Raw genomic sequence first — 20,954 nt, 5'->3', positions numbered from 1 at the left:
ACTGTGGAAGCCCCTCATTCCTGCCTGTGGAAGTTTTGAGTGCTCAGGAAAGACTGAGAAATACAAAAGGGTCCCATTCGAGCCACACACACACACACACACACACACACACACACACACACGCACACACACACACACACAGCGCTCTGCTCTTGGGTGAGGGGTTTTCCTTGGGGGTGCAGATCTGTTGCTCATGCCCCAAGGCTGCTCTCAGTTCCTCTTAGTGTTGCTGACCTCCCTCCCGGGCCCAATGCTCCATGCAGGCCCTGCTGGTTCCCTAAGCAAGCCTGTGTGCCTGCAGAGCTCAGCAGGGGAGGTCAGGGGTGGGAAGGCATGCTGAGGGAGCACAGAACCTGCAGGGTGCTCCCAGTTCCTTTCCACGGGGATGCTGCCATGCTGGGTGTTAAAGAGCAAGTGCAGTGGGCCCTTGAAAATGTACCATGGGTGTGCTGCCTGCAAGGACAGAGCAGACCTGTATGCCTCTGTGACACCTACTGCCATAAGCCCGCAGAAGGCAAAGGCCCAGATGTTACTCGATGCAATCTTCTGCTCTGCGGCTGGGAAGGAAGTGAGGAGTGGTCTGAGGGAGTGGGACACAGGGAGAATCTAGAAACTTCACACTGTAGAAGAAAGCTCCCTGATTACCCGCTCCCAAACTCTTTAGAGATTGCCTTTTCTTCCCCCTTCTCCATGCTAAACTCAGGTTCCTATGGGAGTGAAAAGCCCCAGAGGTGGACAAAACAAGAGGGGGGGCACGTGCCAAGTCAGGAAACCCATCGTTGGAATAACACTTGCTGGTGGGGTAGAATGTTCCCCTTGAGAACCTGCGCACATATTCAAATTACAGCTTTCCCTTACATGCAGGGCGCTTATCTTCGCCACAGTAGCCCTTCCCCCTAGGGTTAAAATAGAGGGAAGAGAAGGGCCCTTTTCTCCCTTTGGTATGAATTAGTAGCATGTGGTTTAAATATTGATTTTATGAGAACAATGTCCTATTTTAATATTCAGTGTTAGTCACAGAGCTCTTTTAAAGATTGGTAAGTAAGGCCTGGAGAAAAGACAGAGTGGCAAGGACGGCCGGAATAGAGAGGCCATGCAGGCGGCAGACACGTCATCCATCAGCCATCCAGTCATCCTTATAATTGACTGGGGGAAAGGACCCTCACCTCTTAGCGCTTCTGTTTTACTAAAACTACTTAAGGCAGTGGGGGCATCCAGCAGGCTCTGTGGCTCACTGTCATTAGCAGCTGGGGCAGGCTCGGTAAGGGATGACATGGCTTAGAATCCTAGGCAAACGGCTCTCACTAACAGATTCCTGACTTCTAATGTATTAAAGCCAAGGGCTGGACAGAAGCAACAAATGAAAACTTAGTATTATTTCAGAATATTCTGGCAAGTAGAAATCCTATTTTGGGGCATTTATATCACCCTACAGAAGCAGTAGTTGTTCAATGTCTTCACATCGTGAGAAGTTTAAGGCCAAACATAAGAAAACTTTCTCACATCTCTGTCAGAGCACCAGGGGAAGGTAGCATTTTTCTCTCTTTCTGAAGTCATTTGAACAGAGGCCATTGTGCCTTTAATTGGGATACTATAAGGATGGGTATTGGAATGAAACCCCATAGAAAGCTCCTGCAGTTTTGGGGTCCCACAAGTTCCTTGTGCCAACATTTTATTAACACAACACCTTGGTTATGCTTTGCACCTCTTAAGAGTTATGGTAGAACCTGGACCTTATAGCACAGAATTATAGTTCCAGCTCTTAGAAGGCTGAAGCAGGAGGATGTAGGTTCAAGGCCAGCCTGGGCTACTGATTGCGTTTGAAATCACACACAAGTCATCACAATCCATAAAGATCTGGAGTGTTTTAGAATGGTCCAGAACTATAGAACAAAGACCATGGAGCATGGGTAGAATGCAAAAGAAACTCATCCAGGAAAGGAAGAAGCAGATGCAGCTTAGATTACTGAGTCTCCTAGTAAGTGGCTGTGCAGTTACCACTGTGATCTAAAGAAAAGTAAATTGGTAAACTAAGCCCAGCATGAAGCTACTCTTCAGAAGGCAGACTGCCTCCCCTCAAAGACTCGCCTTTATTGAGGGTGGATGAGGGGGGAGCATCAGACCGAGTAGCATTTGTTGTTATGTGAAACTGATTAAGGCAAGGTCTACTCTGCCTCTCCAAGTCCTTTCATAAGGACTCATGATAAATTCCTGCCAGGCTACGATTGTACCAGAGAAAGTAATGTAGCCTCCTTAGAAAGCTGTGCATACTTTCCATGCCAGAAAATTAAAACTGTTTAAGCTGGTATATTTTCTTTCTTTCCTCCCCCCCCCCCCCCCCCGTATGCCTTGGTTGCCAGAGAACTCAGCCAGACCCTCTGCTGTTTCTGTCTGCTTGGTTAGGATGGCTGCATTCCCTGATACTGCTTCTGGTAGTCAACACAACCACTTCAGGCCATTGGTAATCCACTATGTGTTTTCAGCTGTCTGTCATTTCACATACTCGACGAAGTGAGTGCTCTTAAATCTCATATTTTGAAGATGAAGTGAAAAAATAGGGGCAATTAGTAAAATAATCATGAAGCCCTTTAACAGATTTGAAAGGTGGGCTAGAGGACTTCAGTCACAATTTCTGGCCTCACCAGTCATAAAAGGGCAGACACAGGACTCTGCACCCTTGACCCCCATGTCCTTAGTCACTGTTGTTGGTAGTGTGCTGTGTTGAACCTCTGCAGCTACCTTGAGAAACACACCTGTCAATGAGTGATGCCTTGAGAGCCAGTTTAGGTTGACCAGTTACCTGTTTGCAGGCTTGTATGTGTGGGCTAGATCAAACATGTGTCCTACACCCGTCCTAGGCCAGAAGTGTGAGTAAATAAAGGTGGCACCTCCTCAGGGCAAAGAATGGATTGTCTTCATCAGTGACGTTTCTACTTCTAGAATAAAGGCTGTCAGAGCTTTGGTGTCTGTGAAGGCTTTTGGAATTAAATTAAGATGAATTGAATGTAATTGAAGCGACTGGTACCACACTGAGAAGAATTAAATTGAATTGCCTACTCTTGCCTCACATCAGGGGAATGGCTCACCTTTGCTAGCCAATCAGCACTAACAACAGAGCGAGAGTAAGCGTGGCTTTTTAGCCTCATGTTTAGAATTTAAGCATGTGTTCGTTTAGAAGGCGTTTACTGTGTATGTCTTACATCCAGGGCCTGTGTTGGGTGCCGTGAAGGCAGTGGTGGGCTAAACACTCACATTTGCAGCCCTTCAGGAGCTCCATCTAGGAAAGAGACCAGCACTAAACAATCCGATGCATGAATAAATACCTCACTGAGGATTGGGACGAGTACTGAGATAGAAAATTGTAAGGTTGAGCAGGAAGAATCAAAAGTTGAGGCTATTCGAATCATTTGTCCCACAGCTACAGTGGCAGATAGAAGCCAGGTAAGGACAGTAGGTTTCATGGTGACTGGGTAAAGGAAGGAGCATAGAGCTTAGCAGTGTGTGAGATCAGCTCTGATTGCTTCTTTGAGAATCAGGAGCAAGGTGGGAACATCTCTTGGAGCTATCTATGGCTGCAGTACATGAGAGACACTTGGATGATCTACCCTGGGGTGGACAGAAATAGAGTCTAGCCATATTTTGGAGGTGGAATTGGAAAGAAGTCGGCCACAAGATGGATTGGCCAGATAGAGAAAGTGTCAAAGGTGCCTGAAGTCTCCCATACAGGTGGCCAAGGGAAGGGAGGGTGGGCTGCCACTGGCACAGTATAAAAGAGAATCAGGTGGGAGGCTGGAGTAAAGAGAGGAAGATCAAGGATTCTAAGCAAGCACCTGCAGTCTCAGACGCCTGTAAGATACACACCTGGAGTTGTCAAGTGGGAGGCTGTGCACATGATGGATCCTGCAACTATTTATGAAAGCCTTACCTGTATCAGGTCCTATGATGGGAGTGGAATGCAGATATGGGTAATGATTCCTGATCTCTGGGGGCTCAATATCAACTGCTTGTGATGTTGCGATGGCATGTGGGAAAACACTACAGTCAAAGGTGGGAAATGACTTTAAAAATATGAGGTGTGGGGGGAATGTGTGTGTGTGTGTGTGTGTGTGTGTGTGTGTGTGTGTGTGTGTGTGTGTTTGTGTAGGAGTCAAGGAAGATAGAAGACAGTACTTTCTTTTGGGGTGGCAGAAGTGAAAGTAGGTAGAGGGCCAGACTGAAGAGGTGGAATTCCCTCTTCATGAGCCCCAACCCTGCCTGAACTGTGTCCTCCCAGGTGTGGGTGGAGGAGTACTAAGTTCTCAGCTGCAGCTTGCCTGAGTCCGTGGGGGTGAGAACTTACCAAAATGTTGGTGAATAAAGGAAGGTCTTCAGGGAACCTACCCCACCCCCTACAGAAGCTAAGAAGATCAGTGGACACGGTTGCCCTGGAGACAGCAATGTTTTTGTTCCTTAAACCAAATCAACACAGAAGTGGGCTATGGGGCTGTCTTTGTGTCCCCAGGCCCCAGCCATAGTCTCTTGAAAAGAGCCCGTGTGTAGTGGGTATAAATTTGCCTCCTGCCTTGGTGAGCTAGAAGATGACAAATTTCATTTTCTTTAAATCCTATTAAATATAACCCACACCAGCCCTGGCCTGAGTTAGCTGACATTGACAAGGAACCTGTCTCAAACTTTCATCTGGCCCTCCCTGCACTGAGGACATGAAAGTCCCTGGAGACTTTGCTCCCAGTGGTGTTCATAGACAGCCTTCTCATCAGCCCTACCATGCTGTTGCTGATCTTGTCATTGTCCAGATATGCAGATTCTCAAGAGCAGGTACTGATGAGGGAGGCCTGGGCTCAAGGACTAGCTGTGGTAGGGACATTCCTCTCTTAGGCACGTCAAAGGCAGCTTGACATGTAGGAAATTCTGTGGACTGCTGTTTCTGTATTTCCTGAGCATCTGCGAACACTGAGGCAGCGCAGGGAGGTTCCGATTTCCTCTACTCCAGTTGTGGCCGTCCACCACCAGCAGCAGTAGAACCGTCTGGGAACTTAGGGAAAATGCAGACTCTGGGGTGCCAACCTAGACCTCAGGAATCAGAATCTCACTATATGACCCACAGGTGGGTGCCAGGCCCCTTGAAGTTTGAAGAACACTGCCGGTGCACACAGTGGGTATTCAATAAAATGTAGTCTCTGTGTGCGACCTCCTCAACCCTCTGCTTTCATTCATTAACTCTTGGTACTTTCGTACTACTGCACACAGAGCCAAGGTCATGAGTTCTTGGTAGGAGGACTGGCACACAGTAGGGCTTTACTATTCCCAGTCTCACTTCCTACCCCTCTCCAAATCTTGGGAGTCTTTTTTGTCTTGTTTGTTTGTTTGTTTTGAGACAGGGTCTTACACTGTAGCCCAGGCTAGCCTCAATCTGGCAGCCATCCTCCTGCTGAGATTACAAGCATGGATCATTATGCTTTCTGGCCTTACCAGCCACATTGGTCCCTCTTTCTTTCCCTTATAGGGGCTGCTCACTGTTAATGCCAACCCAGAAGCTCCCTTAGGCACCCGGTCTCAATTTGAGCATCCATCCGAGACCCCACTGCTACTAGGCTTGTTACTCACTGTTTTCAGGAGAGAGCCTGCTCTAGAGGCTCAGATTGAGTGAATGTGAGGGGGTACCTGAGAAAGTGTATTCTAAACAGGCACCCAGATAGTTGCTGATGGTGTGGGCTTGAGGAACCCATTGAAAGAACTGCTGCTGGGGAAGGGAACAAATGCTCAACCTCTGTAGGAATGGAGGAATGAGAGTAGAGAGCGCGGAAGGAGAAAGTCAGCAAGGCTGAAGCAGAAATAGATCTTTCCTTCAGGGGCCCTGCCGTCCACCGCCTCATGTTGAGTGGTGAAATTATATTGACTGGAACATGATTGCCATGCAGATTTTCTACTCTCATCCATCTGGAGAGGGAGACCCAGGGGAACCATATAACATCCTTTATCTCTGGTGACCTTGGGCCTGTCCTGTGCACAACTGCTTCTCAGCTTGGAGCTTAGGACTCCTAGATTAGGACTCCCAGGCTTGTCCACATCACACAGTTTTGGGGAAGCGGCTTTGCTTCCACTCCCAAGTTCACACAGCCTTTCTCTCTGTAGCCTGGACTTGTCATTGTGAAGCCTGGCATCATCTGCTGCATGTATTTGCAAGTAAAATGTCCAAGTGCAGGAGAGAGTCCTGGGCAGGGGCAGCCAGATGCAGTGAAGTGTGTCAGACAAGTGGCCCATGGAACAGGCAGCCCTGTGATGAGCTCTTCTGCTGGGAATAGCAACCCAGTCTCTCGTTTGTGGGGCCTCCTGCCACCTCTCCCTTGAGCATGGAGAGACGGTAATGCCCTTGAGAGGCCTGTGGTCAAAGTCAAGTCATCATGCCTAGTGCTTCCTCTCCCCAGGGCATCCTGCAGAAAGGTCTTGCTGCGGCTGCCTGTCTTTAAGTTTTGACAATGTATGCACTAGCTGAAAGCAGCTTGGGCCGAGCTACCTTTACCTCTTTGAGCCAAAATTTCCTTGCTTAGCAAAGGCATGTATACTGGCATCTACTTCATGGTGTGGCTGTAAAGATTGTCAAGAAGAATGTTTATCCACTGCTTGGTTTATGTTTGGTTCATAGAAGTGTGCAGGTGAATCTGAGTCCCTACCTTCTAGCAGCCCTACTCTGCTTTGGATATTAGAGCTTCTGTCTTCATTTCTTCCTGGATCATTAATTGTTTAAGAGAATGGGCCAGGTCTGATTCCCCTTTCTATACATTCACTCAATCTCCACAGGTCTACTGAAGTCCTACTGGGTGCTAATCTTGTGGTAGAGGCCCATGCCCCTGGCCCTGTACACAGTGTGAAAGCATTAAGGATTATCAAATGAAAGGAGAGGGCTGAGGAGAATCTTCACAAAGACTGTATTTGTTGAGTACCTACTGTGTGCTTCAGCAGTTCTGTGCAAGTTTCAAGGGGCCTAGTACCCACCTGCAGGTCATATGATGAGACCCTGATCCTGAGGTTAGGGTTGGTGCCTGAGAGTCTGCATTTCTCACGAGCTTTCGGGCAATTCTGCTGCTGGTGGTAGATGGCCACACTGGTGAGTGGAGTGGAAGGAGCTGGAACCCTCCTGTACTGTATCACTTATTGTTTGAAGATTCTTAGAAATGAGGAAATGGGTTGTGCGGGATTATATGCCTTGCTTAAGATCTCATAGCCAGCTAGCCCAAAAGTTGGATAAGCCTGGCTCACTCTTGCTTGGTGAACTCACTGCCATGAAGATCTCACCCATCAGTCACTCAGGGAATAGTAGACATATGCCCTAGATTCGTTTCTGTTATGTGATATTGACTTTTCTAGTCTCATGAAGTCCAGGACTCCCTGCCTAGGGAATGATGCAGCCCACAGTGGGCTGAATGTCTCCACATCAGTTAATTAAGATAATCTCACATGTACATGCCCACAGGCCAACTTAATGTAGACAAAACCTCACTGAGACTCTCTTTCCAGTCCATTCTAGGTTATGTCAAGTTGATAACTAAAGCTAACCATTACGATATCCCAGTGTCTACAGAGAGGGATAGTGCAGCATTCTGTTGTAAAATACTGTTTGGAAACCATGATCTCAGAGCTCAAAGTCAACCAGGGAAGCAGTAAAAGAGAGCATCAAAGTTTTCAGTTTCCCATGTCATACACTCATTATAGACATTTAGGATTTGGAGTTCTGGAGCCGTTGATGGTTTTATAGATGAGACTGAAGCCTGTAGTGCAGCAGAGACTTGCCCAAGTTTTCTCAGCTTGTTGATGGCAATGTTTGGACTAGACTCAAGCCTCTTGAACTCTACTCTCTGCCAATCCCTTGCTCCAACCAGCTTGCTAAGGTGGTGGCCTACCTGGCTTCTGGGTGGAAAATGGACACAAGAAGCAGTGAGCATCATCCTTGTAGAGACATACCATGTCCTCCTGCTAACTGAGGTCCATGGGCTTCTGGGAGACCCAAGGGTACTCAGAAGATAATCACTTGACCTCAGAAAGACAGGGAAGGTCCTATCCTCATGTGCTGCCAATCTTTGAAATGGTAATATGCAGCAGATAACACTCTAAAGTTGCAAGGCCTTTAAAATTCCCAAATCAAACCTCTAACCCCACTCTGCTGGAGAGTAATTGATGACTTGATTCAGTGGAGTAAGCATTTATTGTCTTAATTATAGCATGATGTCAATTATGTTGGATGCTTCATTATAGGGGTATAGTCATTTACAAAGGTGTGCAGCCAGCATTTTTATGTTTTTTGGAAAGGGGTGGTCATTGCTAGACTCAGAACTGGTGATCCCCAAATCTTAGCTGTATCTATGCTCCTTATTCAATTTTATGTTACTAGTGACACATCAATGAAGGGACGAGAAGCTCTCAGTATAGGGGTAAGACTATCCTGGTTGGGACAAAAGAGTCAGGTGGAGTCCATGAAGGCTTCCTGGAGGAAGAAACACCTGTGTGGATCCTTCAGTGACTGCTGTTCCTGCTGTTGGATCATGGAGAGAGGGAGGGAAGAGAAGTCTACAGTAGACAATAAAGAGAAAAACGCAGCAGGATCCAGATGGCATGCAACTTTGAATGCCAGTGTGGGGTGTGGGGCATATAAGCATGAAGCAACCATGGGAAGGGATCACATATGCAGTGCTCACAGGGGGTCAGGCTGGCAACATGAGATAACTGGGTGAGGTGACCAACAGTCCTGGTATGACTGCTGGGCTTTCTGGGACATAGGGCTTGCCGTACAGAAACCCAAAGGTTCCATGCCCACTTTGATGGGCTGGCCACTCTGAATAAGGTAGCGTTAGCCACCTGGAAAGGCAGCTTTCATCCCTGCAGGGTGGAACTCACAGGGCTAGGGGAACATAGCCCAATATTGCTAAACTTTCTGATGCCCAGGAGAAACAGAAAACTGAGTATCATATGCAGTCTTTACAGGTATTCACATGCTGGCCTTATGAGCCAGTGTTTTTAGAAAGTGGGGTCAGTCAAACAAAGCATTTCTGTGGGCTGTGGCTCATCCCACTGCCCAGCTCCCTGCCTCTCAGATACATTTTCAGATGACTGCCATTCTCTAGAGGGAAGTCCATAGTCATCTGTCTGGTTTTTGACTTGATGGTCAGGGAGTGATGGATTTAACAGGAGCCAGTGGTCACAGGGACACCTATTCAATGCTTTGAAAGGTGAAGTTAGTGTGCATCAGCAGCATGTTCTGCCCTAAGCCTCAAAATCTAGATTGTGAGGGAGGGAAATAAGATACATTTCAAGTATGAGACTTATTTACAGGTTAAATTCAATTCTGTGTTGGTATCAAGACACCCCTGTGACTGATACTGGACTCAGGGGCAGGCAAAAACAGTCATCTTGTTGGTGGGAGCTTGGTGGGTCAGGGGTCTGCAATTTGGAGGGTGGATGAGGGTTGTATAGTCAGTGTAACCACATGTTCACACAGCTGGCTTTTAGTCTCAGCTCGGCCACTTCCAGAGGCTGTGTGATGTTGGAGCAAAGCAGCCAGCCTTTTGGGGCTCTGTCTCCTTCACCTACATTACAGAAGCTGGTTTGCAGGATAGCGTCCCAGAAACCCTTGCTCCAACACTTCTCTAACGCTAAGCTTTAACTTCGATTGCACTTCTGCCAGGATTTTTGCAGCCTGCTGGGGCAGGAGAGTCGGCAAGGGATTTACGGAACAAGTCAGGATAGACAAAGCTGATCTTTTTTTTTCTTTTTTCTTTTCTAGATGGAATTAGTAGATCGCCTGCTTTAGTCATGTTGATCTGATATCTGGGTACTCCCGGGCCAGCTCTCTCAATGACATTTTTCATTGTGTCACTTGCCTTTTCTTTAATTGAGTGTGGAGAGGAGCGCAGGTACGGGAGCTGGGTGCAGGAAGGAAGCTTCCCATGCAGGTCTGTGGTCAGGGAGCCTTCTGCTCCGAGGCAAAGGGCGGGGCGGGCGGGAAGGGGGGTATTTGCGCCCATGCCAAGCTGCAGTGTCACCCTTATTAATGGAGACAGGAGTAGGAGTCTGCAGGCAGCTAAGCTAAGGCTGACTGCAGAGGACAGGGATGGCAGGGGCACTGCCACCGTTCTGAAGGACGGGGACGTGGGACAAATGTGACTGAAGAGGGGAGAGGTGAAAAGAGGGTGAAATGGGGGGGGGCGGTAAATTAGTATGATGTCATTTGAAAACTTTCAAAGCAATGAATGAATGGATAAGTATCCAGAGCAGGGAGGCCAATGCCAGGAAAGGAGCCTGCCCGTGAGGAGCCAGAGCCCAACAGGAAGGCTTGGGTTGATTGGCAAAGCTGTGTTTGGGCCAGGGTCAGCCGGCCTGGGAGGCTCAGGAATGGGCATCTCTCCCTCCTGCCCCCTCCTCCTTGAGCCTGGGCGTGTGCAGGCATGCTGTATCTAAAAGGGCTTTGCAGGAACTCATTACTGCGAACCCTCAGAGTCAGCTTTTCAGTCACCCCCGAGTTCGGCTTCATAGGGGTGTTTTCATCATTGGGATGAGCTTCATAAAAGCCAGAGCCTCATGATCCTGCCACTGTTAGCAGATGAAATAGCACTCCCTTTATAGAAATGAGGAGCAAGGACTTTGAGTAGCTTCCTTTACCTTGTCAGCAGAGCTGGCCCAGAGGCAACACAGTAGGCAGGTGCCAGCACGCCATCCCATTACCTACAGATTGAGTTTTGCCACCCAGAGCCTACCATTCCAGACCCTTCCACATCTCTCACAATCTCCCCCTGTGAACTTCTGCAGCACCAAAAACCCCTTGCTCATTTCCACCTCTGCCCTGTCCTCATTCTGTTCCACTGTCTAAAAGTGGGACAGCAATTTCTCAGTGTTTGTACTATCAACTCCCTTTGCCGGCCTCTGGCAGACATCACTAATCGATCACCACGGTCTTTCCTGCTGAGCTAAGACTTGGCCTTAAAATCATTCCCGACATGACTCTCTAGGCAGTCACCACCAATCAATTAGATTAATCAAATTATAAGATGAAAAGTATTTTCTGTTATATATCTAAGATGTCATTTCCCATACTTAGTTTAATCTCTCCCAACCTTGCCATTCTTCAAATCTACATTTCTTTGAACGTTCCCTTGAATATCTCTAACCCACTTCTGTCCTCACTTAAAAGCCCAGAGCCAACGTCACCTCCAGCACTCATTTCTCACTTCTCATTCAGCATCCTAACGCATGTGTCTTTGTCCTCATGACCAGAGTGTCTCAACTATTATGGTAGGTCCATCTTGGACTGGGTCACTCTTTGCTTTGTGGGGTGTCCTATGCATTACGGGGCGTTTAATCAGCACTAACCTTTACCCAGTAGAAGCAACCCTGTTTCTCACTTGTGACAGCAACGATAGCTAGAAGGAGGTACTAGCAATGGCTAGGCTAAGGAGTGGAGCTTGATGTTTAAAGTAAGATGTAAGAGGTAGTTCTTAGTCTTCTGCAGTCCTCGGGAGGCATGGGGGACTAACAGAGGGAATCCTTTGATCCACAGTTTAGAAAACTCTGACCCAGTCTGGCCTGGCTGCCTGTGAGCGTATCTCTCTGCCTACCATCTGTCCCTTTAATCATGAAGGTTTGCCAAGGGAAAAGCAGGAGATACTGTGTAAGTTCTCATCTGCAGTGTAGCTCCTGGATCCATGGGGAGGTTTAAATCACCCTCTACCAGCCAAATGGAAGCAAATTTGGACAGGCCAACTCACTGTTCCTGGGGTACCAGGAAGGAGCCAAGGCTGCACAGTGGGAGAGACATTTTAGGGGACCCTCTTCCTGTGGCTTCTGACTTCATCCTCACCTCGGTCCTAGAGTTGGCCGTCATAACCACATTCACAAAGAGAAAACAGGGTCTTAAAGAGACAAAGCACCTTGTCCAGAGTTCCCGAGCATGTCAAAAAAAGCTGCCCCAGCAATTCTACCAATAGGGAACAGCAGATGTTTCCTAGTCTGTGGCATTGGTGTCACACAAGCGACCTCTCCCTATGTGAAGAGCCCAAAGCAGCGCAGATGACGGAGTCTCACTGGGACTTACAATCATCAGAGTCTTAAAGCAGTGTAGCATAGTTGTTGAGCACCTGGCTGTCTGTGTAGCTGTGTTTTCCCTTATGATTGGTCTGCCTGCCTTCATCTCCTCCCGTGCAACCTTACATAAGCGCATGTGAGTGTTCATGTCTCCCTTTCTCCCTCCTTCCATTCCTACGGGAGCACAGAGGACGCCTAGGATGCTTCCTAATATTTAAGAGTTATCTGACAATAGCGCTAAGATGAAATATATCATTGGTTTGCTTCATTGAGTTTTGAGGTATTGTTTAATTTTAATTACAATAAGTTATTATTTCAATAGTCCTGTTTTTTTTTCCTTAAGAAAAGAAAGCAAAAGCGTTTCTGGAGCCAAGTTGGTCTAGAAAAATTCTGTCACCCCCCCTGCTCCTTGACTTCTTCATCTGTAAGGTACAAACAGTATTATTAACATCTAGTAAATGCTCATATCTTAGTCTGCTTTCCTGTTTCTGTGATAGAACACAGACCAAACCCGACTCAGGGATGAAAGGGTTTATTTGCACTGCACCTCATCGTCCATCATCGAGGGAAACCAAACCAGGAACCTGGAGGCATCAAATGAAGCAGCAGCCATGGAGGAAGGCCTTGCTTCCAGGCATACATTCAGTTACCTTTCTCATACAGCCCAGGTCCACCTACCCAGGGATGGCACCACCCTTAGTGGGCTGGGTCCTCCTACATTAATCATCAAGAAAATACTGCGTAGACGTGCCCACAGGCTGGTTGGTAGAGGCAGTTCCTCAGCTGGGGTCCCCTCTTCCTGGTTGTGTCTAGTCAACAGCCAAGATCAGCCATCACAGTTGGTGGGCAAGGAAAAGCATGTGTAACAGCTGGCCTACAGTAAATACATGAACGGCTCTTCTGACCATCAACATATTTCTCAGCTGTACCTGACACGTAAGCGTCTGACGGGCAATGGTTTCTCTTCCTTCTAATTCTTCTCTTTCCTTGCTATAACTCTAGAAACAGTCTGTACAGATGGAGAAATATGGAATTTACCGTGGTACCTGGCACATTGTCCTTTAAATGGCAGTCACTGTTGTCATTTAGTTTGCAGTTCCCCCACCTCGGATTTCATAGACTTTTGTGACACCTTTTCCCACGGAGGGGATGCCTTTGAGTCATTTAACTTAGACGTACATGTTTACAGGAGAAGGTGGAAATACTTCTTAGGATATGTACCCCAAACTCAAAACCCTATCAGTACTTCGGGTTTGATATGTGGGGCAGGGTGAGCTGAGGACTATACCCTATTGTCCAGGACTTAGAGATCCTCCTAAGACATTTAGTATGACACTTGGAAACCTGTCACTGGTGTGAACAATGAGAAGAATGCTTTATTTCTGAAGCTGTTCTCACAATCAAATTTGTGACCCTCCCTGCCCATGCCTTCATGGATGAAGTTAGAAAAATGATCTTCTGTTTAGGAAAAAATAAAATGAATCATCCCAATTAATTAGCCCATTTCCCAGCAAGCTGGCCTCTCAGGTCGGTCCCCCCCCTGTCTCAGATGGTTTTAACTGGAGACTGGGAGTAGACAGGAGCAGTTGTTCTGTTTAGTCAGCAGTGAACACCAGGGCACCGAGGACTCAGCATCTGAAGGCAAACGCAATCGATGTCAAACTGGAGTCCACGTGTGCTCCCACAGGCGGGCCAGCCTGGGCAGTGAAGTAATCATTAGTGACAAACACTGGCTCAGGAGTCATGACACTGCCAGACACCAGGTAGGGCCAACACCAAAGCATAATTTAACGTGTTCTACAAACCCATGACCCTAGAAACAGTATTTGAGTGGCTCCTTGGTGATGGGCTGGCGGCAGATAGCAAGCTTCTTAACTCAGGTGGAGAGCTTCCGTTGCAAGAAGAAGAAAAGCCAGACTCCTGCCCTTGACCTCCATGTACCCTTGGGAGCTGGCCTCTGCCTGTCTTTCTAACATCACTTAGTATTTTATTCTTCCTTGTCCATAGCTTCTGGCCGTGCTGGCCTTTGCTCAGTCTCTCAGATGCCCTCAGCCTATCCCCATGATTCTGTTCTTCACTTGGCCCATGATGCTAGTCCAGTTTCTTACACAGCTGTTCTCATCACTCAGATTCTCACTCAGATGTTAGCTCCAAGAATGCACTACTGTCTCCCCAGTCCAAAATAAGTGTCCTTGCATTCTGTCCCTGTCCATTGCCTTCTAGGATTTCCCTAGTGGAAAAAACTACTGTCTACAATTGTTTTATATGCTGGCTTATTTCAGGTGTGTTTAGCCCCATCTCATCTGGGGCTATCATTTAGCTCCACTCATCTGGAATGAGAGCTTCACAAGAAAAATGCCATTGATAATCTTCACATTGTAGCCTCAGCACCTAGAACCATGCCTGGCACACAGTGAGTGCTCACACAGTGGGTGCTCAAGAAATACTTGTTGAATCAAAGAATGTGTAAGAGTTACCTCACTCGGGCTTGGCAGAATGTGAGAAATAGGACAAAACTTCTTAGATTTCTGGCCTCTGCTAAATCAAAGGAGACAATACCTAACCAATTTTCCAGTTTATGGAGGAGAGTCCCCATACCATTCCTTTAGAGATAGAGAATGCAGTAATAAATCCACTTTCTATTAGTATTTATCACATTTATGCAATATTCCGGTTCCATTCTAGAGCCTAGCAATACAGCAGCAAATGCTTGGACACAGTTCTTTGCAGAGTGGAGCTGACACGAAGGCGTGGTATGAAAATACAGGTCCGTGAAAATACAAGTTTGGGAATCTACACTGCCCTGATTTTAATTTCTACAATTGCGCAAACTTAATGTCTGTCTAGACAAGTTATCTGGCTTCATGCCCCTCACATTCTTCATCTATAAAATGGGTACACAGCTTATCTTGTGTGTGCTGAGAAGTCCAGAGAGGTGATGAACATAGTCTTGGGAACAAGGGATGGATGAATGAGTAGGATCTACCTTCCTCCGACTTTCCCTTGCCACAAAATACCCCACTGTTCTCTTTGGAAGATTTGAAGTGATCTCACAGGCAGGCCCATGCTCCAGCTAGGATCAGAGGTGTTTGATACAGAGAAGAGTGTATGAGGAATACAGGCTCCTTTTCTAGCCTTGACTCAAAGCAGCCTTCCCGAGCCTCCCCAACTAGTCCTTCAGTGACGACTGTTGTCTAAGGAGACACTACCTACAGTTCTAGTCCTGATATATCTAGAGAGTCGATCTGTCATTAATGCCCACTGTGTCTGGCAGGGGTGCCTGGTTCTAGTCCTCCTGGAGTTATCATGCTAAAAAGAGCCGTATTAGGATGCACACAGAGACATGCCATCCAGGAGGCACCTCTCTGTTCTGTCAAGATTTCTGCCTTTGATGGGGAACAGATCACCCAAGCCTCCCAGATGTGTGCTCACTTCCCCAAGAAGGAAGGGAACGGGCTTTACCTACCACACAGCAGGACCTCTGGGTAGCTAAGGTGTTTCAGGACACACAAAGACAGGCACCTCCTAAATCCAGACAACTGAGGGATTAAGGTTTCCAAAAAGACAGTGGTAGAGCATGTTTTTAAACAATTTGCACACCAAAGTCGCTTTTCCTACCTTCCAGCAACTGTCGCCATGAAAAAGAAAGCTCCCAGCCTGCTTTGCTCCAAGAGGCATACACTCTGTTCACTGAGCAGCTGGACTTGAGACATGGTCACCAAAGGCCACTCAGAGTTGAAGGGCACACACCTGCTGGCGCCAGGTTGCAATGGAGAACAATTAATAGGTTTGTAGACTGTCACTGGTAGATGGTACAGTCTACCAGTGCAGGTAATGGGGACAGTTAATAGGTTTGTAGACTGTCACTGGTAGATGGTACAGTCTACCAGTGCAGGTAATGGGGACAGTTAATAGGTTTATAGACTGTCACTGGTAGATGGTACAGTCTACCAGTGCAGGCTGGGAATTTCCTCTGAGCAGGCTGAAAATTTTACCTGGTTGATTTGTGTAGTTTTCTGGACCACAGTCAGCAGTATGACAATAATAATAATAATAATAATAATAATAATAATAGCAGCTGGCACTTACTGAAGGCCCTCTGCACTCAAGGTTCTTTATATAAATTAATCCTATCTTCTCCATATAAAATAGAGATTTTTTTTTAATCTTCTTTTACACACTAGACAAGCAAGGCACACAAGACCCTGCTCAAGGTCATGGGCACATAGCTGAGATTAGAACTGTGGCTGCCTGGCTCCAAGGCCCTGCTCTGCATCCAGGAAGCACTAGATGTAAGCGCCTTGGTGCATAACCACAGCCACCCTGCTGTAGCCCCCGCTGCCCAGCACTGTATCCAAACTTGGCATTGCTATAAAAGAACACCCTCGACACCTCAGCCGCCCTAAAGATTGTTCCAAATTACAACTCCCAGCGGCCTGACAAAGCTCTAAGATGAATGGATTTCAGAGCCCTTGCTTTTCCTGACACCATAGCCTCCCACCTCCAGTCAGTCCTGGATCCACCATACAGACAGCACTAGTTTAATCCAAGAATAAAATCTGTTACATAAGCACAGAGCAGACATGGGGGTGAGCAGAGAAGCAGCCTGAGAGCAGCATTTGTCCACTCTTAGTCTCCAGAGTATGGCCCTTCCAGAGAACTTTTCATCTCTCTGTGAGCCTCCCTCAGTACGCAAACTTTCCTTCATCTCCTCTCCTTGGTGCTCTCTATATTGTATTTTATTTTGGTCATGCACATTATTTGAAGTTACTATAGCAACGTGTCACCAGCTGGTATCTCATAGTAGTGTTGGCATTTAGGTAGCAAGCTCCTCAAGTTGCCTGTTTCCTTCCCTCTGTGATCTCATCTCTCCCACCAATCTCAGGTGAGCGGGGATGCCTCCCAGCAGCCAAGACCCCCTTCTCGATTTTGTGCGTCAAAACAGAGCAAAATGATAGCTTTGTCTTTGCCCTTGGTTTACTCCAGCACTGCAAGAGTTCTGGCGTGTGTGTGTGTGTGTGTGTGTGTGTGTGTGTGTGTGTGTGTGTGTGTGTTTGCATTAAAGGTTGCTAAGTTGAAATGGTTAAATTGAATGTTGTATGCAGAGCTATTAGTATTTCCAATAATGATATGATAATGGAGGTGGCTTTTAATGCAAAGGAGCCAGGGTAATGATTTGGGGAGAGTTCCACCAGAACTGAAGTCATCTGATATATTGCTCACACGGGATTGGTTTTCTCTTGTTCTCTTGCCAGCACATAGTAAAGAGACCCTGACTGTTTTCCCTCAAAGCTTCAGTTCTCTCCCAGATGTGTGAGACCTCTGAGTGTAGTGATGGGCTGAATTAATTAAAAGAATGGATTGTCTTGGATAGCTAGGAGGGTCCTTCCTATGTGGCAAATGTGCCCGGCCACTCACAGTGTTAAGTAGCCCCTCATCAGCCAAGTGCCTGCGATGATTGTACTTATTTTTACACGTTTGACCTAGTTTCAAACTGTGTCTCTCTGTGCTGTGATTCATTAGCCACATTTTAAACCACCCGATTGGAGCGAGGTGACTGCCTGGTTTGCACCAGAGTCTCAGATTCAGCTTCTCTCTGGAATTGAAGATGCAAGTCCCACGGGCAGTCTGTTTCTAGAAGCAGTTTCCTATGGAAGCACCTGCTGGGCTGCTTCGGTATGGATGAGTGGCTGCCTCGTGCTTGGGAGTAAATACATGTCGATTTCAGAATTTCTGCCAGGAGTAAGAAGAGGCTTCTAATTGGCCCAGATTACAGGGGATCCCCCAACTCCCCGAGTATACCCCACGCAACGCTGAGGCTTTTCTAGGTTGTTGGTGGGGATGGGAGTTTGAACTTTTAAAGATATAAAGTTTGGGCAGCAGCATCAACCTCAGGGCTCTGTTGGTTTCCAGGGCAAAAACAGTCTGATGGCCACCCTTACCCCCAGTTCCTCTAGGCATTTAAAACATGGCAGGTATGAAAGTATGATCTCAAACTTGTGAGAATGGGAGATGGCCCAGACACAATTGCCATTTTGAAGACAGCCCTGAAAGGGGGCTGCCGGTCAGAGAAGCACAGCGTGATTCCATTATCCCTTCACTGCATGACAAAGCGTGTATGACCGTTCAATTAAAAGAGAACCTTTAATGAGCCTACTGCCTATGGCTCACTCCATTTCGGGTATCTGTTAGTCCCATCTGTGTGGTCACCTAAGGATTGATAACCAAGTGAGCTCGGTACCGAGGTAGGAAAACAGGATGCTTCCGGTTCGAAATAAAACAGAGTCATGTTTTGATTAAGAGGCAAATGCAAGTGACTTGTCTAAACTTCCTTCCCAGTGCACTGCCAGTCCTAGGGAAAGACACCCCAACTGGGCTTTTCTATGTGCTGATCAGGACAAAGAAATTAACAAGTGATTTTGGTAAAAGTGATTTTGATTGATCCAGGAACTCTCACACACTGGCTGACTCCCAATACAACAGTAATGGTTTATTTCACAAAATGGTCAAACTCTCTAATGAAACATGGAAAACCTCTCTCTTTCATTATTAAAAAAAAGAAGGAAAGAAAAAGAAAGAAAGAAAAGCATAGAAGTTTCCTTAAACAAACCCTCGGAGACGGCAGCCTGTCCGAGGTAATTTCAAGCAACTTGAGCTCTGCCGAGATTTGCTCTTCGCATTTTCTCCTTTTCCAATTCAAATCAAGCCATTGGGAATAACAAGCCGTCCGGATCTAGGCATTTGGGGCAGCCTGCAGTTCTGACAATGGTGGATTTTCACCACACACACACACACACACACACACACACACACACACACACAAGCTCACAGTCTCAGCAGTCATTTAGCCAAATATTTAAAGTAAGCTGTTGTCCAAGAGACGGCCACATTTTCTCCTACAAGATCACCGATTTAAAATAAAATAAGACAAAATAAAAAAAAAAAATCAAACCTTCCCACATCTCTTACCTCAGAGCAGTGGAATTACCTGCAGAGGATGTTGCCCCTTCCTCTCACAAGGAGCCAGCCTTTAACCAGCAGCAAGGTAACTCCAAACGAAGGAAAAAGAAGTCCTTTATATTGTAATTTTCACTGTTTATATGCAAGAAGTGTAGTGGGTCTGCTCACGTAGGAATAAATAAAAAGCCGAAGAAACCGCACGGCAGCTACCATGTGAAAAGGAAAGCCCTCTAGTGGTCACAGGCTGAATTCTTTAAGGAAGGGAGAGGAGAGATGGAGGCAGCAGAAGTATATGTGTACACACACACACACACACACACACACACACACACACACACACACCACACCTATCTCTTCAGACTCTACAATTTTCCTTTCCTACATTTAACCTGAGCAGAGGTATAAAATTCATTTCTTGGTTTCAGTGAGATCTGGTTAAGTTAGCCAGGATGCGGCTGTTTCAGCCTGGATTAAAAGCAGTGAACAATTTCACAAACTCACTACCACCCCCTGGAGGCTTGAGCATGAAATAACAAGCAGGTGGGACTCTTCCCCACCCCCCACCCCCCTACCCCCCCCACCGCCCCGAGGCTGCAGGTTCCTATGTACACAGTGACTGGAGCCCCTGAGAGTCCAGCTTGGTGCTTTCAGACAGATGCCCACGTTTCCTAAACACAGTGTGAGTTTAGTGGCCACCAGCTCCTGTGCAGCTGGCCTGGCTAATCATAGAATTCCTTCTTTTAAAAAGCCACTCATTTCAAAATTATCAGTATTTTAAAGTGAGGACCCTACATTTTCACCTTGTTCTGTTATATAGCTGGCCCTGTTGATGGGAAAGCATGCTACCCCTAACTTCCTAATTGAAAAGAACCAGGAAGCAAATGAGAGCCTATACTTGTGGGAGCTACTTTGGAAATGAGAGTGTGGAAAACATTTAGTCAACCTAAGAGACCTACCAAGGAATGCAGGGAGGGCTTCCTAGGGTCATTACCAGTGTTCTTCTGTCACTAGAACATGCCTACAGGCTGGCTGGCATACAGATAGATAGACATACATACATGCATGCATACATATATATTTGCTATTTTTTTTAACAAAGTGAGAACTTTTAAAATAAAGGCCGAAGTCTATCACACACACACACACACACACACACACACACACACACACACACACACACACCTTTATTTTTTTCAGACATGAAACTTCCAAGCAGTGAGAGCCCCCGGACACCCCCTGTACCCCATCATCTAGGCCACCTTCTAAAAACATGTCCTGGGCTGGGCCACAGTGAGACCTCCTCTGGCCAAGATGGTAGCCCATGTGGGATCTTTTAAGAAACAGTTGAGAATGTCACCCCAGGCCTCCTTGATCAGTGGCCAGTGCTTTCTTTACCAGCTCCCAGAATGTATCTCCTCAAGTGCTGCTTATGTATACCAGCATGCCCCAGCACAGACACTTAATACTCAGGGAGGGAGGACCTAGAAGAGGCTGAATTGATGCCTTCTGTGGCATGCCTGGGTTAACTCAGGCTCCTCCACTCCCAGGGTTCCTTCAAGACCCACCTCTTCCTCAGGTCTCTACCTTGATTTCCCTCTTGTCTGAATCCTTCCCTCATGGACATTAGTCATGCTTTCACAATTAAATAATAAGCTCGTAAAGGGCAAAGGCTGTCTCTTCGAATATCTTTTATCTTCCTTAGCCCCAACAAGTGCCAATTCTGGTAGGTACTAGGTTCACTCATAACTGATTGATTCATGGGGATCCAGCAGCCGATCTCTCCACAGAGACTTGCAATGCATGCAACGGAGCTGTTGGAGACATTGATCTTTCCAGGAACTCCTCTGGGTGTAGAAATGTCAACAGACGAGACAATGGGGATTTACACAGACAAAATTATTTACCGAAAATGAAACTGACTGCCC

General features: G+C 46.8%; 2 protein-coding genes across 3 annotated transcripts in view; one reads left to right on the top strand and one right to left on the bottom strand.

The window, feature by feature from the left end:
- The window catches only part of Insyn2b (inhibitory synaptic factor family member 2B), a 106,478-nt gene extending 87,237 nt beyond the window's left edge, over window positions 1-19,241 (bottom strand). Inside the window, exon 1 of one of the 2 annotated variants that reach the window (XM_052759024.1) lies at window positions 19,039-19,241. The gene's annotated coding sequence lies outside the window, so the exon portion shown is untranslated. The remainder of the gene's footprint in view (window positions 1-19,038) is intronic. The other variant, XM_052759025.1, reaches the window with a different exon arrangement.
- Window positions 1-20,954, top strand: part of Dock2 (dedicator of cytokinesis 2) — a 419,530-nt gene that overhangs the window by 308,340 nt on the left and 90,236 nt on the right. The gene's annotated exons all lie outside the window — the stretch shown is intronic.

This window comes from Peromyscus californicus, unplaced genomic scaffold (assembly GCF_007827085.1).
Source record: "Peromyscus californicus insignis strain IS unplaced genomic scaffold, ASM782708v3 Scaffold_3__1_contigs__length_106647218, whole genome shotgun sequence".
In the NCBI taxonomy this organism is placed as follows: Eukaryota; Metazoa; Chordata; class Mammalia; order Rodentia; family Cricetidae; genus Peromyscus; species Peromyscus californicus.
Note: the sequence above shows the minus strand (reverse complement) of the source record. Positions and strands in the feature narration are given on the sequence as shown.